The 12,579-nt window shown below is 38.1% G+C and overlaps 1 protein-coding gene across 19 annotated transcripts in view; it reads right to left on the bottom strand.

Annotated features, from left to right (window-relative positions):
• NRXN1 (neurexin 1) overlaps positions 1–12,579 on the bottom strand; it is a 673,407-nt gene that overhangs the window by 535,273 nt on the left and 125,555 nt on the right. The gene's annotated exons all lie outside the window — the stretch shown is intronic.

The following is a 12,579-nucleotide window of genomic DNA, read 5'->3' as shown; positions in this document are numbered from 1 at the left end:
GGACTGCCCAGTTGAAACAGTGCTGACCACAGCAGGACATTACATAAAGCTATAAAGTCACACTCAAAATGGGAAAGGGATCAAACAACATCATGCTGTTCACAATTTCCCCCAGTGCAAACACACAGGGCCCTTGAATGGATCAGAAGCAAGACAAAACAAGAGAGAATTCTTCACAGAGCTCACAGTTCAGGTATGACTGAGCCAGCTTGTTTCAAAGATGGATTAGAAAATTAAATGGAATAAAAACTCAGCAATCAAAACTAGGCACCACTTGTCACTCAGGAAGATACAAGCCACAAACACCTAATATACCCCAGAGCAGTCTTACTCCATGCTTACCTGCACTGATGCACTTTCTGGAATTGTCCAGGGATAGATGCCAGGCAGAAGAGACTCAGAAACCATCTGAGCATTGTTTCTTATGTCAGTTAATCCCCATTAATTAACCCAAAGCCACACCCAGCACTATTTATTAAACATCTGATACCCTCCTTAAAAACCACTGGTGTCCTCACACCTGGGGAAGAAAACGTACCTCTAAGTCCAATCACTAGAAAAGAGTATTTTGCACATCTCCAGCTGAAGTGTATCTACTCCTGAGCCAGCTACAGCTGGTATGAAACTGCCTCTCAGGCACTGGGGATGAACCATTGGAAAAGGAGAGAATACAGCATAATTTCCTTGGTATTTTGTCTTAGTCACCCCTTAAGTTGCATAATCAGGTAGTACTGCAAGTTCCCACACACTGTGCTATATCTTGAGGAGAGGAATGGGAAGAAAAAGGCATCTACTCCAATTGTTGACAATACACAGCCAATTATTTTATGATTATTGTGGGAACAAGAGGAATCAGGTAGAGAAATTGACAGATGAAACTGGTTACCATAGAATATTTGCCCAAAATTTTTACCTTATAACCCACAAAAACTGTATTTAAATTCTGAGATCAGAAGGCAGTTTTAAGATTTGGTTTTTATTTTTGGTTTTTTGGTCAGTTGGGTTTAGGGTTTCTTTTCTGTGTCTGCGTGTGGGGTTTGGGATTTTTTTTTTTTTTTTTTTTTGTTTGGTTTTGTTTTATTTATTCAAAATAACATAGATCTCCAAAATAGTTTCCACTACTCAAAGTCAAAAGCTTCCACCAGACATACTTTAGGTTGCCTCAAAAAAGAAAATGCAGATAGTTCATATAATTATGTAATTCACACACTAATAACAGAATAGCAAATTCTCTAGGAGGAAGGAAAAGTCACGTTTCAGTTTTCAGATTTTAATGCCTGAGTATCTTAACCCTCTTATGGATTAACTGCCAATGATCTTGAGTAAAGCAGCATTTTAGCATTTTTTAAACCAAAACCAGATTCATTTACGTGCTGGATGAGGCCATTATAAATTCAAACCTGTCCAAGATTGCCCAGAATGAGCACATACGAAAATCCAGACCTGCTACACTTCAAGCTCCTGGCACATTTTTGATTGAAGATGAAACAGACACCAAGATTTGTTCTCCAGGAGAATAAAAACCTGAACACATCGACTCAGAGCTTCACTATCAGAGATGATTTTGGTTTTGTAGAACTGGCATAAAGAACAAAAACTTAAGCTTCCTTTCTGTCAAAACACATTAATATTAAGACAGAGCCCTAAATGACTTGGAAAATTGACCCTTTGTGAAAGGAGCTATCAGGTTTCGCACAAAGAGTAAAAGAACAACAGTAGGACTGTGCCAAACAAATCTACCTCTACTGTGCTTGTTTCAAAGACATTCAATAGAAATTAAAGACCAGATTTTACTCTCCCATTCACATTCCATAGAGGCAGGTATAGCCAAACCCAGAAATCACCACCTCTCTTCAGATCCATCTTTGGCTACTTAAAATTGCTTGCCTTGATTAAATTGGATCAACCTCAGCAAGCAGAGCCAATGCCAAATCAAAGGCAGTTAATTGTATACAGTGTTTTCTTTATCCTGCATCTTTTCATGGTTTGCATTCACATCCACACCTCGGGCAAAGCCACATCACTGCCTCATGGAGGTGACTTTGCATCCTCTATGCACTGGAACCCCCTCACACTTGAGGGAGCCAAGTCAAGAAAGAGCAGCAGCCTACACAAGCTTTGCCAAAACTCAGTTTTAACAGCAAGTGAGGACTTTTAAGTTGCCAACCCAAAGCCAGGGTGTGAGTGAAATGCCCCTACCCCATGCCTCAGAGACTGCAGCCCAACTCTGGGGGAAGAGGAAGGTGGAAAATAAAGGGGTAAGAGTGGGGTCACACATAAAGCCAATGTCCTGCACACACTTTGCTTTCCACGTGTTTTGTTTGCTGCTCCCTGACAGTGCCAGGCTCAAAACTGGAATTAGCTAATGGGCACACAACAAACTAATTCAATAGTCTTTTCAACATTACCTTTGGACAACCAAGCAATTACAAAGAGCTGGAATTCAGAGTGGTTTGATATTACATCGGTGTTAAGGGTTCAGAGATTTGATGAGGCATACATTAATGGCATGCTGTTTTTCAGATAAAAAAATCACTGCATCCCAGGCTTGTGAATCAAAAAGAAGTCAAAAGTAACATGCACATTTGTGGAGGTTACAATCACATTTGTTATGCAAAAAGATACAAACAGTAAAAAAGGGATAAATGCTATCAAGACCAGGTGTGTATGCAGTTTTTAACCAGAGGTATTCCTGTTACATTTAGAAGGGAAAAATAAAGAAGACATCTTAAACATAACATCCAGACCATTACACATTTTACTTGAGCATAACAAAGTGATAACAGTAGAGCCCTGAAAACAGTTCAAGATCCAAATTCAGAAAACACTACTTCAAAGACAAAGATATACTGGCAAAAATCAGAATAGTGCTCTGTCACAGCTTATGCCACAACACAGAGTGCCACCACCCAGTTCCAGCAGGCTTGAACCATTCCCCCACACAGAGAAACACCAGAGCTCACCAGAGGGCTTCAGGTGCCTGCCCACACAGAGTAACATCACCCCACTGCAGAAGGCTGCAAGCATCTGCCCTTCTTGTTCTTCAGCCCAGCCTTTCACACCCTCACGTTCATGCAGGGCACCTGTGAGCCCTCTGCTCCCTCTGTGGTTGCTCAGTGCCCCTGGGCACTCCATGGCTCACTGCTGCCAGTGCTGCTCACCTGCTGCTCACAGCTGTGCCCTGGGGATGAGGCTGGGCCACAGCCCCGCTCCCAATCACCACACCCTGTGTGCCTACAATATTCTGTGTTCATGTGCTAAGACATTGTCCACAATAGGGCATTAAAACATCTCAAAACCAAATCCCAATATGAATTTCAACTACAGGAAATAATAAAAAAGAGCTATAATATTTGTAAATTATTTTAATATGTCAATTAGAGATGAGAAATTTATTGTAAAGCTCTCTGTAGGGAAAATTAATGGAGGGCTTGATGTTCTGTGTTGAAAAAAGACTTCAACAAGGTAGGTTAGGTTAGTTAGGTTCTTAGTAATTTCCAACAGAGAGAAATTCAGCAGATGACTGGAATGCTGCACCTTTGATGCCATTTCCCTGTATGACTAGAACAAGACACAATGTTAATGAGCCAGCAGACCAGATAGGACAAAATCTGCATGATAGTTACAGTACCATCTCTACCTAATCACTTCACAAAACAGTACAATAATTAAGATTGTTATCACTGAAACTACCCCCTTTGTCTCCCTTAATTCAACCCCGTGACGTGTATAAATAATATTGTCTTTTTTCATGCATAAAAAAATAAGGTGTGGGGGAAAAGATTCCTCTAAATCCAAAAGTAGCGAAGAAGTGCAACACAAATATTTTGAAGAAGCTGGAGTCCAGATCTGGATTGTCCAAACATAGCTTTGTATGTTACTGCAGATTAACACCCCAGAATACTAATTGTGACAGTGCTCTGACACTGTGAGCGCAAGATAAACACACACACACACCCTCCCCATCACAGCAACTTCTGCATATGGAAAACAAATTAAAGTATGAAAATATTTTCTCGAGAGGCAAGGCTTTATAATCGTGGCTGCCATGCACAATGCAGAGCGTGGCATCTTGCAGAATGTAAGGGTGTTTGCTGCACAGCAATTTCAGCTCTGTTGCCAGCTCGATTATCACCATACCGTGCTGGCAAGTGCAGCTTTTTCTGTATGAGAATATCTCAGAGCAGATTTCATTGTTGCTAGGGAGCTGCACAGCTCGAGGGCCCTGAAGGAAGAACAAATGCTGCAAATTGGTGGTACCCAATCAACAGTCAATCTGTTTAAGGTCCATTACTTCTCATTACCTTTTAACCATTATTTACTTTCTATTAGTTCAGACAGGATGATTCTAAAAAGGATGGCTGAAAAGGGCCTACTCAATAGACACTTTTTCAAGCCAATCCTAATTATTTTTTGTATAATTACACCATCCATCAAAAGATAAATACAATCTCCAGTCCAAACTGGCATTGTGTCTAACTTTGCACTCGCTGCTTGTGAATATATTTGGAGTGTGATGATAGGAAGGAAGGACATGAACTCTTTCATACCCAGCTCTCAGTGTGATTTCACTGTTCAGGACATGCAAGCTAGAAAGCCAAGGACTGCAAAACTGAGTCTTTTATAGGATATTCCTAATGAAAATTCAGGGCAGGATTTTTAGTGTAATGTTTTGAGAATGGTTTAAATTATTGAGAGAAGGACTTTTCTATATCTGTACCACCTGAAAGAGATTGGCAGAGTGTTCCTTGAAGGATCAAGACTTCATGATTCTGATTTCCATTGCTGAGCTCTGCCTCTGTAACCTTTGTATAAGGTTACAAGCAGTTGCCTGAACTTCATGCCCAAATTCACAACTCCTGTGTGTCTTCACAACCTGTGTTATTCATTCATGCACTTTTTTGGTTTGGTTGGAACAACTGTACCATTGTAGCAGTCTACCACGTGTGGTGATAAAACCACTCTGGTGCTGCAAGGTGGATTTCAGAGTTTATCCTTTCACACAGAGTGAAGAATGGCACTGGGGAAGGAAAGGGGATCAATCATGTTCCTATTACAGACTCCTGAGGAGACTGGCTGGAAGATACAATTCCAAACCCTGACCTCTCACACTGAACCCACCTCACTGTGGTCAATATCAGCCATCATTAGTCAGTGAAGTTTCAAGGAAGAGAGACTTCTTCCCAAAAAGCACCTCTTAATCTTTGCATGGAAGGAAAAAACAAAGCAATCCAGGATTAAAACCCAGGCTGCCCATGTGTCTTATTTACAGGCAACTTGGATGTCTTCATTTGTTTGTGCAGCAGAAACTTCTGAAATGGTTGATGAAACTCATTTATCCTGACACCGATGGGATCTGGGATAAGAGGTGCCTCAGCTATTGGTAGATCAAACTGTTAGTTCTGTATTCTGCAAAATCCCTCCACTTCATTATGAATTTCTCAAACCCCTAATACCTTTCAATTTGAAGTTTAGTCTCAACTTATAGTTTCTATGAGAATTTTTAGATGCTTGGAATTCACACTCAACAAACGAGCTGGATTTTTTGTCTGTCTGATTCAAACGTACTGTATGTAATAGTTAGCTATTAATGCCTCATTATCTGCTTTTGTTCCTACTTTCTTATAATGTAACACTTCCATTGCTGAAATGTTATGAATATTTTAGTGCCTAATTGTATGTGCATTTTCATTTATTGGTAGCACTTTCTGAAGGTGTTACTGGAATTGTGCTCCTCATCCCGTGGTATTCTCGGCACAAGTAACTTTGCACGGAACCTCTTTGCAGTGCATTAAAATCTTTAACAAAGATGAAGTCATTTTCAGACACATGACTTCCAAGCATTTCTTATTAACCTTTGTCCCTCTCTTCACAAATCATCTCCTGCAAAAATTCCCACTTCAAAATCTTCACCTGTTTTTCACCAGTGTAAAAATGCATTAAAAAATGCAATCTACTTCCCTTTCAGTAAATCTGGTTAGTGCCCCAAGGAATTTGAAGTTTACTGCACAGCACACACGTGCACATAAACACAAATACAAAGAGAAGATAACTCCAGGCCGATGAAGTGTTGCCCTGTGTGTTTATACACCTCGTAAGATTTGAGCAGCAAATGCCAAACACAAATTCAGAATGCCATGAACCCATTTGCTGCTCCAGTGGCATGATCTTAATAATTCACAGCTGCTGATTGATAATATAGGTGACATAGAAGAGCCAAGGGAGTGTGAATTGATCTGACTACAGTGCAACTACACAGATTTTGCATGATGTTCGGCAAATTATTTTCAACGTGAAAAATATTTTAAACATAAGCAGATTTAGGAATTGCTCTGCAGAAAGCCATCTCCTTTATTTATGACAAAGGGTCTGCAGATTCCAGCTCTTTCATTGCCTCTGTCAATGCAACACATGAGTTATCTGCTGTCACTGTGAGTGCTCACCAATTAATCTTCAGCTGCAGCCCTCTTCTAGAACATGTCACTGCTGTGATTTTGTTTCCCTCAGATGGCTTTCCTGTTATTATGCTCTCACATTTGGATTTGTATCTTAATTACATGTTAATATTTCTCTGCAAGGAGGGGGGTGAATCAATCTCATGAATTAATAGTGAACAGAGTGATAATCCAGGAAGGATAATGCATTGATAGAAGTGCTCTCGTGGGATGTATTCTACAAGATTGAAAACAACAGTTCACAAAGAAGTGCACTGATTAGAAGTGATTGAAGGGGAATGAAAGTTGAGGATGGGCAGAGCAGACCAAAGATGGCAAAGTTTATTTAAACTGAAAGAAGAATATTAATTTATATTGCTAATATAGTTATATTAATTCATATGAAGTTTTGAAAAAGTTAAAGTGAAGTCATTAAAACCTATTTAAATTATTTAACAATAATTATGGATGCATCTCTTTCCAGGATCCTTTTCATTTACCTTGGCATATACTAGAGGTGATGTAAAGGATCACTCCCAATGACTTGCAATTACATAAGAAGGCTTTTTCAAAATTTGCTGTATGCTACTAAATAACTTCCCCTCTGCTTTCCAGCCAGTAGGAACCTTAATCAGGGCTGAACTGAACTGCCAAGTGGTCAGAAAAAAAATGGTAGGGTGAACAAAAAATAAAACAAAATAAGCATGACACAGGCCAAAATCCTACCATTCTACTCATTAATTTGAAACACAAAGATAAACTTCCATTTAAAATAGACTTGGAAAAAATAGTCAAATTGGAAAAAAGAAACTTTGTCTAAACACTGTTCTATGTTCATAGATTTTTTTTAAATTGTTGAGAGAACCATAAAGGTTTTTATTTCAGTTTTTGTTTTTTTTTTTTTCAGATCAAAACTTTTCAGCATTGTTTTGCCTTTTATTTCCATAAAAGGCCAAGATTGTCCTAGAAGCTTTGATAAATTAAGGAGGAACTGGCAGATGGTTTGTGAATACAAGCAGTTTTGAAAAACTAGCTTCATTGAAAATTTACTTTCAAGCAACTGCTCCCAACTCCAATTAATCTCCTGTGAGAAATAAGGAGATAATGCTTTTGTGCTTTTTATTCCAAATATGGCTTATAAAAGAGACAGGTAGGGGGAAAAAAAAGCACTCTAAATAAAAAGTGTATCTCTTAGGTAAAAAGTGAAAATGGATTTGTAAAGAAATCTGAAAACATCCCACAATCATTAGGGGGGAAAATAAAAAAAAAAGTCAAATGGGAACAAAATGTGTCATGGAAGACAGTGAATTCTGTCATTAGGGCTGTGAGTCTGTTATTTTACGTGCTTAGAATTAGCTCTGAATAACTGCAGAGGAGGCAACAATAGGAATTTCAGCTTGTGCTGGGATCCAAATTTAGTTTAGATATCTGATATTTCCACACTGTTTAAACAAAAACCGTTACATGAGAGTAGACTTAGTTTTGTTTCTTATGATCATTCCATTCAGATTTAAAGAGAATTTATCTGACTTTAATCTCCTCCTCCTCCACTTAAGTAGTAATCATTTTCCATATCTAAACCATCTAAAGGCATCCAAAGCACAGGCACTGTGATTTTCATTAAAAGATTTTAGCTAGAAATACAGCAATCAAAGCTAGAATTTTCTTCTCTGGTACTGGTATCATGTTTCTAGTTACTTATTCCTGATACAGAAATATATTTTTTTTTCAATAATGAGCTTGCTATTGATATACTTTCTTCTCTGTATTTGCATTTTTAAAAACAATAATGAAGTAGAGCAGCAAAGGCAAAAAAGATTACTTTTATCTGTTAATTGTACTTGTTGCAGCTTGATTTTGTGCAGGGGCATCAAAAGACCATCTGAAAATTTTCAGTTCAAATCTCTCCCAGCTGCAGCTTACTTTGTCCATTTCCATTATTTAAAATCTGCATCATTAAACCCCTAGCATGTAAAAGAAGCACACAATTGTAAAGATGTTTAGAACGAGATACCATGCATGGTGTCTGTGCTCTCTCACTTGATTTCACACTTTGAAATAGTTCCACAGTCCTTTTCAGAATGAGAATATTGCATGTTTTCACTGGAGAGACATATAATAAGACCATTAAAGAGTTTTTAAATCAATTAAAACCTTCATATATATTAATATCCTCCTCATTTCTTTCTTTTTTTTTTTTTTTTTTACATCAAATAATGATGATTCAACTTTTAATATATCATTCCTTCATGGAATTATAGAAGATCAACAACAAGTCCTCTTAGCAGAAAAATGAGGGATCCAAAGAAGTGGTCTGAAGAAAGGCCACAGACTAAAAGGCTCCTCACGTGTGCAAACATGGTTTCTGAAAGGCTCACAAATGAGAAATCTTTAAACAGGCTATTTATATTGCTGGGTATTGATGTTCTTGTTACTATTCTCAGTACAAAATATCAAGCTCAGAATATTGCCCAGTAACCAAGGAGTTGATGGAAAACCAGAATTCAATTATATTCTTCTGGTATCAGCAGGCAAGAAGGAAAACATGTTGAAAGTAACTGAAGTTAGTACCAGAGGGAAGCTAAAAGCACAAAGTACTATGAAAAATTACAACCTCGAATCAACAGAACACTTCTAAATAGGTGCTGGGCTCCAAAGAGCTCTCGATCGTTCTCTGCTTCTTTCAAAACCCCAGCCAAAGGTCTGGACTCTCATTTAAATGGGATATGTATGCAGGAAACTTAAGAAGTCATCAGAGACTTCTCATCATCATCATCATCATCATCATCATCATCATCTGCAGCTCAGTTATTGAGTTGCATAAAGAACTACATCCCGTTTCCAAAGCTTTCAGTCCGTTGTTTTTTTTTTTCATTTTTCATGATTTTTCATATTTTTCATATTTTTCATTTATTTTGGTGACCAGCTTCATTATATCCCTTAAGAGTTACTTGGGCTCAGAATCTAAAGCTTCAAGCTCAGCTATAAATAGGAAGCTTCAATTAAGCATATTCTAGAATTATTTTAATTATGCCAACAAAGAGGTTTTTTTGTATTTTGGAAAGTGTTTTCCCATCATTCCCAATTTATTTACATGCTGTCTAATACTTTTGCTTATGGTACTTGCACTCTTTGTGTACTGAGGATTTCTTACACTTTTTAAAAGTGTTTCCATCTACCACAAGGCTCCACTTAACACCATGGTCAGTAATGGCATACATTTCACATGATTATTAATTGGTGGAAATATCATGTGAAATATCACGTAAGCTTGGATTTTCCAAGATTTTTGCAAGAGATTCTGCAGTCTAGCTTTAATGTTTGACCCACCCTCTAAATTCACAGAGATTTGGGTGGAATAAAGAAAAACACAAAAGGGACAACCCACATGACTCCTTCTTTCTCTCCCCCTTTTCTCCCACTGGAGTCATGCATCCAGCAGAGGGCAATGCTGCCGCTGAGAAGCAGCTGATTCCTAACAATTCAGAACTTCACTTCATCAAAGCTCTTAGAGAAATTACATGAGTAACCAGAGGCAGAGAAATCCTGATCCAGCAGTGCATTAGACTGATTTTTGAACGAGGCAAAAGGAACTGATGGACAGGATCTTACCCAGAATAAAGAAATAAAGCTGTGAGACAGAGTGACAATTGGACAGAAGAAAGCACATCTTACCCTAATTTTTTTTTTTTTTTTTTTTTTACCTTTGTTGGTAATAGAGATTAATATATTTGAGAGAAGAGCTCTAATTCAAATTCTGGCAGCTTACCATGACTCAAGATATCAGTGGGATGTGAAGCTTTTCCGTCTCGCTCAGCTTTGGTTGCTTCACTCTACTTCCTATCAACAATGTCCAAAAATGCCATTGCTGCCTGCCAGAGCAGCTACAAATTAGTTGATAGCCTTAATATGGATTTTATTTAGAGTCAGAGTGATAAAAAATTTGCAGCCTCAAGCTGGCACTCCTCTTGGCAGCTGTGAATGAGCCTGATAAATACAGAAATCAACTCACCTCCATAAATACAGAAATTGTTCAAGCTTGCAGGAATCATGGCAAAAGATGAAGCACTCAAGCTACACCAGCTACAGCAGCACTGGAAACCTTTCATTAAAAACCCAGGAAACTCGAAAGAGAATCAGTGGCTCTCATTTAACTTCTCCACACTTCCAGGACAGCAGCTTTGAAAGGGCAGAGTTAAATCCCAACCTGACAGGCTGCCACTGCTTTGTCAGTAGAACAGTATTGACTGCAGTGGTTTGCAATCAGGTGTGAAAGTGCTAATGGCAGTTTTCATCACAGCTCAGCTCCTCAGACTTTAAAAAACCTTACAGTTCTCTCCTCTTATAAAAAGAAAAAGAAGAAACACTCACAGATTTATATATATATTTTTTTTTCTTTCACAAGAAGTGGCTGGTTAGCAATGAGGAATCCAAAACAGCTTTATGCAAATTTTTAGTTTACTATATAATTAGGGTACCTTAGAACCACAAGCATTTTACCTTTCAGCTAACAAACTTCCCAGATCCAAAGATGTCTCTTTTTATACTTCCATTGGTCTATCATGAAAGGATCCCACTGAAATTTTAGAAGTTTTGTTTAAAATTTAGGTTTAGTTTAAATTTTTTATGTGTATAATCAGAAAATTGCTACCTAGCAATAGAACCTACCCATTCCTAATAAAACTAATCAGAAAACATTTAAATTAGTCTCTTGACAAATACATATTCTGAGGTACAACAGAATGGCCTGAAGAGACCATTGTTTGCTTGTAATGTTTGTATTCAAGATTTTTTAAGCAGAGGGATGCGTGTTATGGATAAGGAATTGTAGCATTCCCAATTCTTGCATCCCTGCCACTGCACAGTGATTAGTCCTGGAACAAACCCTTATCTTTTTCAGATTATTCTGTCTCCTTGGAGATCAGTGCATTGCCCTGGTCTTGGAGCTTAGGCCAGGTCACACATTTCAAGGCTTCAGTGTGGTTCGGCTGCTACTTGTTATAGCAGACTTAACATCTCATTTTTGGGCTGCCAAATTGTATCCTGAGTTAACAGCAAAACAAAACAAAAAACACCCACTCACGCCTTCTTTACAGATGCTGGTTTTCCAGTGTCCTAAAAACCTATTTAATCCCAATGAATATGCAGTCTGATGGAAACCTCTCTGGTTGCAAGTAAACTCCATGAAAAAGGAAAACAATAGCTATCTGTAATGAACTGAACATGAGGGGACTGATAGTTTAGGAGAATTGAAAAAGACAAAACTTGTCAACAAACCTGGCACATGAAATGCAGCTGAAATGAGCCTCTTGGCCTCGAAATTTTTAACTGGTCATTCTAATTGTTCACTGTTAGAATACAGCTCTGTTTTTCATCAGCACTTCTGTTGGTTTGCTACAGCTAAGCATTTGCAGATAAATAAATCACAAGTTTCCACAAAGCGTTTAGGATTTCAAGTCACTTGGTAGGAATCACACTTAAGTCAGTAAAATTTAAACAATTATTTGGTTACTCCACTCTACACAGCAAAATACTGAAGCACAGCACCAAGTCCTAGGCCCAGCTCATTAGACCTCTTCAGAGCATCAGCAATTATAGGAGTTCAGGGGTTTGATGGTTGGATGCAAGGCTGTGCAATTCATGAAAATAATGCATGAAGTCTGTGTAGTGACAGAAAGATAAGTTTAATTTACAGTTCTGGTTCCGCTCCTTACCTCTTCTCCTTGATTTGCTGTATTTCTCAGGTGAACTTTTCCATATTTAGAGATCTGGCCAGCCAAATCATTCACCATTCATTCATTCATTCATTCATTCATTCTGTCCTTCTGACTGTCTATTTCAACATATTGTGTGAAATGTTATACATTAATTGAGATTGCCCGAAAATGTAGTTTCCTGCTATCACCTAGTGTAGGAGCAAATGAAAAGTCACCACTGCACGCCTTCCACATGTTTAAAGCCTTTTAGGACAATCCTGTGCTGGCCATATTTAAAGAATCCAAGGCTGTGGAGTGGAGAAAAGAATACAGGATCCAATTAGATTTTTGTAAAAGTTAGAAACACACACAGAACACTGACTGAAAAATCAAGATTGGGGTTAAAAATTACAGTTCTATGTAAATGTACTCATTTCTTGCCTTATTCC

The sequence above is a fragment of the Vidua macroura genome, chromosome 3 (genome assembly GCF_024509145.1).
Source record: "Vidua macroura isolate BioBank_ID:100142 chromosome 3, ASM2450914v1, whole genome shotgun sequence".
Lineage (NCBI taxonomy): Eukaryota > Metazoa > Chordata > Aves > Passeriformes > Viduidae > Vidua > Vidua macroura.
This window is presented reverse-complemented; position numbering and strand designations above follow the sequence as displayed.